The following is a 5,000-nucleotide window of genomic DNA, read 5'->3' as shown; positions in this document are numbered from 1 at the left end:
CAAACTCGTTAGTTCCATTGGTCGCGGCAACCTCACCCTCCTGTTAATCTAAGAATGTGGTGTTTGGGGGAGCCTATAGGTCTATCTGCAGAGTCATCAGCAGACTTTGGCTGGCCCTCCCTGTACCTGGCTTGGATGGAGAGGGGCCTTGGGCGTTGATCATATGTATACGATGTCAGTCTTAGGGCATTGTCCTGCTTGCTAGGGCAATGTCACTGTACCTTGCCTCTGCCATTCACGAGCGGCCTTTAAAGTTTTAATGATAAGCATTCCGTACCCGAACTAGATTACTCTTTTTGATAGGTTTATAAATACTCTGATTTTGAGTCGAAATACTTTTATTTTTTCAAACTGTTTCATCTTCGTCGAGGACTACTCACAATACTTTTAGATCCACGCTTACAAGAGCATAATGTCTTGATTACATGTTTTTGTTGATGTTTTGATAAAGTCAACATACTGTATAACAGCTTAATCCATTGTGTTTCATGATATAATTCATCAGATTTGCCGTCTCCCATTGCTTGTGAATATTGGTTGTTAGCCACTCTTTTATATTTGGTGATCTATTGTAATTTTTTCAATAGACCATTAAGCTCTTTGTTACATTAATGTTTACAAACACATATCCCCTTTTTTTCCCTATAATTACACTAAGTAGTATATGCCTACCGTGAATCAAATCATACCTTTTTGTTTTCAAAACAAATTTCTTCATATTATTACAATTAGAAGTTTAAAGGTCGCACTTGAATAGTATAGGCAAGGGACACTGACATTGCCTTAGCAGAACAATGCCGTAGAGACGTGCCATATATTCATATGATCAAGCCAGGACTAGGAATGGCAAGGCAATGGCTGTTTAGGACTCAGCAGGTGGATCTATAGGCTCCCCAAAACCCTTCATTCCTTTGCTGACAAGGATAAGACTTCCGTTATTCTTTATTCATTGTACCTGCAAGTTTTTTTGTACTGACGTTTAGCTGGCTGTTAAAAAAGAGCGCCAGAATATATTATGAACATAGACTTTCATATTTCCAATAGGTCTTTGAGGCGAACTCGCGAACTCTCTCTCTCTCTCTCTCTCTCTCTCTCTCTCTCTCTCTCTCTCTCTCTCTCTCTCACACGAAAATTAGGGCAATTTAGCAATATTTCCCTATAAAGGAAATGGTTCTACAATTCATTTTTGTAGGAGAAAACCAATAATTCAAGTAACCCATGGGGTTTAGTTAAGTAAACCGTGTGGGGGGGGGGGAAGAAAGTGCTGAGAAGGACAAAAGGAAAGAGTGAACTTGACGCGGAAAGAATTGAGAAATTGGCGGCTATTGGATTTTGTTAAACAAGCAGTGGGTCCAGAATTTCATGTCTTGGCACTAGAAGGAAAAGGCCGTATTTGATTTACTAAAATGAGATAAAAGTAGTCTCTGAAAAAGATTAATTGTGGTTAACAACGCCAGTGCTGAACAATGTTCAGGACAATACTAAGTTAGCAAAGTATAACTTAGACCAGAGGAAAATGAAGAATACTGATCTTTTTAGAGGAAAATGAAGAATACTGATCTTTTTAGAGGAAAATGAAGAATACTGATCTTTTTAGAGGAAAATGAAGAATACTGATCTTTTTAGAGGAAAATGAAGAATACTTATCTTTTTAGAGGAAAATGAAGAATACGGATCCTTTTAGAGGAAAATAAAGAATAGTGATCTTTTTAGAGGAAAATGTATCAAGTCATTAGAATAATGGCTGAAAAAAGTCTAATAAAAAAGCTGAAAAGTCCCCATAGTCAAGAGTAATGCAATATATAAAAAAAAAAATCTTCAGATACCTTGGAATTGCCATCAAATGTAGGAATAACTCCAGATGTTTGTTAATATAAGAGATGGAAGAGGCATCCTATTACTGGAAAGCTATGGTGATGTATTGTTGTCGATTTAAAAAAAAAGAAAAAGTTTATTATGAATTACGTAACGCCACAATGACTTTCTTAAAAGAAATAGAAGTTTGAGTTCGTTAGTATCAAGTAAATATTTATTTCAGAATCACAGTTATGTGGAAAGCGTGCTTAAAAATAAATGAACTTTTACTTTTTGACATAATAATGCACCTAACAAGGCTCTGGAGGTTACCTTTCATAAGTAAAAAATAAAAAAACAAGTAAGTTAGTTTAAATAAAAAAAAATTCTGGGTAACATATGTTAGAGGGATGTTTGGTAAACTGGGAAGAGACCGGCTGCATGAGAAGTCGTTGAGAAGGCATGAGAAGAATGCTAGGTCTAAAGTATCTGAATAAAGTTTAAAAGTTCCCATGTAGGTTTAAAGCCAAGAACAGGAAGGGTGCAAAGGAATGTTGGTATTTAACTGCCATATTCAATAGAACAGTAGGAAAATAATTAAATGCCTCTTATGCTTATTAATAGCTTGCTCAATTAATATCTATTTTAAGTTTATGAAGTATTTTACATTAAAATCACCTACCATTCGCCCTCCAAATGTAAACTTGCACATCACAAACACCTTCTGTGACTGATGAAACAATACTGAGGGCAGAGAGACTGTGAGCGTAGTGAGTAATATACACTCCGCCAGCCTGTAGAAACCTGTTGAGACTTGTAGGCGTATCATGAAAAGTAGAGCTACCAAACAATTTTAACCATGATATTTGTTACCAGCAACCTAAAATTATATGGAAAATGCTACTTTGGTCTCCGAAGCATTTTGGTTGTTGACCAGTGAATAATTAGAAAATTTTTTGGATACTAAGAACCACAAAAAATGTGGAAAGAAATATGAAAAATCATTTGTGGGTTGCATTTGGATATTCAATTCATGGCTTCGAAAAACCTACCTGTTACAAATCGAAAGTTTTGAATGAGATCTTGTAGCGTAAGTGATTGATTGCCTTCAACGAACTCGCTTCAGAGATCCATAATGGCCAGATTTCTCTTCAGGAATGAAGAGAAAAAGACTATTTGGGGCAATGGTGGAGCGGTGGATGAATATACATGTTTCTTAAGAAGAAGAAGAAGAAGAAGAGAGAGAGAGAGAGAGAGAGAGAGAGAGAGAGAGAGAGAGAGAGAGAGAGAGAGAGAGAGAGAGAGAGAGAGTTTTGGGGCGATGGTGGAGCGGTGGATGAATATACAGTACGTGTTTCTTATGACGAAGAAGAAGAAGAAGAAGAGGAGAGAGAGAGAGAGAGAGAGAGAGAGAGAGAGAGAGAGAGAGAGAGAGAGAGATACGAGGAGCTCTCCTATCAGAAAAAGGAATGAGGTAGAAAGAAGAGAAAAGACGAATGGATAATTATGAATAAACAAATGAAGGAATAACTGAGAAAAATTAGTTGGTGAAAATAGTTTGCTGAAAGAGACAAGGAGGATTGAAACCTGTAAAGAACTGGAAAATGCCTGGAATGGTTTTGAAGGAAGATAGTTAAAACAAGGGATAAATAAGGCAAAGAGAGACAGGAGAATGGGCTTAGCAAATGTTTATTTATTATTCCAGTAATTTTTCAAAATTGATTTTCTTATTCATCAACCTACTCTTTATACTTTATCTTGACATCTATTTACCTAAACTTATTCCTTAATTTCAAAGATTAATACAGTATATGGGAATTGTTGGTATTCTCACTAAATGAAATAATGTTCCCATAGACCCTAGTTCTGTACAGAAAGAAAAGTTGGCCCGTGTGTTATAAGAACTCAGTTTAAGCATTGAAAGTAGTCACAAATCTAATTCCAGTTTCTTGTAAAATCCCCCATAAAAATATCTATTGAATTAATTACAGACTAACTGGTCAACTGTGGCAGCTATATCGAAGGTCGTGGTGTCAGCAACTCATGGTAAAGATCATTAGCTGTAATTAGTCCAATGCAGGACAAAGGCCATAGACATGTCTTTCTACTCGGGTCTGTTTATGGTCTTTCTATGCCAGTCGATACCCGCAAATTTTCTCAGCTCGTCAATCTATCGTCTTCTCTTACTTCCGCTACTTATGCAATGTCTAGACTCTAGAGACCCATTCTGCTATCCTTAATGTTCATCTATTAGCTGTCATTCTCATAATATATGTTGCCCATGTCCATTTCTTTTTCTTACTTAAGCTTGTATATAGGCTACTATATATATATATATATATATATATATATATATATGTATAATTATATATACATATATATATAATGTATATATACATATATATATATATATATATATATATATATATATATATATATGTGTGTGTGTGTATATATATATATGTGTGTATATATATATATAAATATATATATATATATATATATATATATATATATATATATTATATATATATATATATATTCTTTATAAGTCCTCCGCAAATAATTTTAATGTGTAAAAGCCACATTAGATTTCAAGAAGGATTATTATCTAATGAATTTTTTTTTTGCTTCATTTGAGTGAAAAGTAAATATGCAAATTCAATATGACTTTATGACACATTTAAACATATTCCATTATTTAATATGAACAATGAATTGTACTTTGGATTATGAATATACATTCGTATTAATTATGGTCTTTTTTGGCTATCCCTACCTTTGTAAATTCTACTAAGTTAATTTATTTTATGTTTTCACTTTTGCTACTTGTTCTCCGAACATGTTCTCGTTAGTATTAATAATACGAGTAATAAAGAAATAAGGAGAGAAAGAAGACGGAATGAAGAGAAATTGCAAGAAAATAATTGGGATAACTTTTTGAAATTTTAATGGCGAAAGTTTCGGGAAAATGACCAGACGAATGTCGAGTCTCTCAAGGACTTTGATGAATTACTTTGAAATTACTTTTGATTTGGGTTTTTTCGTATTTTGAGAATTACTTTTGAGTTGTTTTTTTAATATTTTGGACAATATATATTTTTTACTCGTTTATCGTCTTAGTTGTTAAGCTTCTTAAATACTTTGTTAAACTTTTACAGGTATATACACAAAGTTGTTTTTTTATAAACAACGTTTTATATATA

The sequence above is a fragment of the Palaemon carinicauda genome, chromosome 28, assembly GCF_036898095.1.
Source record: "Palaemon carinicauda isolate YSFRI2023 chromosome 28, ASM3689809v2, whole genome shotgun sequence".
Classification (NCBI taxonomy): Eukaryota; Metazoa; Arthropoda; class Malacostraca; order Decapoda; family Palaemonidae; genus Palaemon; species Palaemon carinicauda.
The sequence above is the reverse complement of the archived record's forward strand: the minus strand, read 5'-3'. Positions refer to the sequence as shown.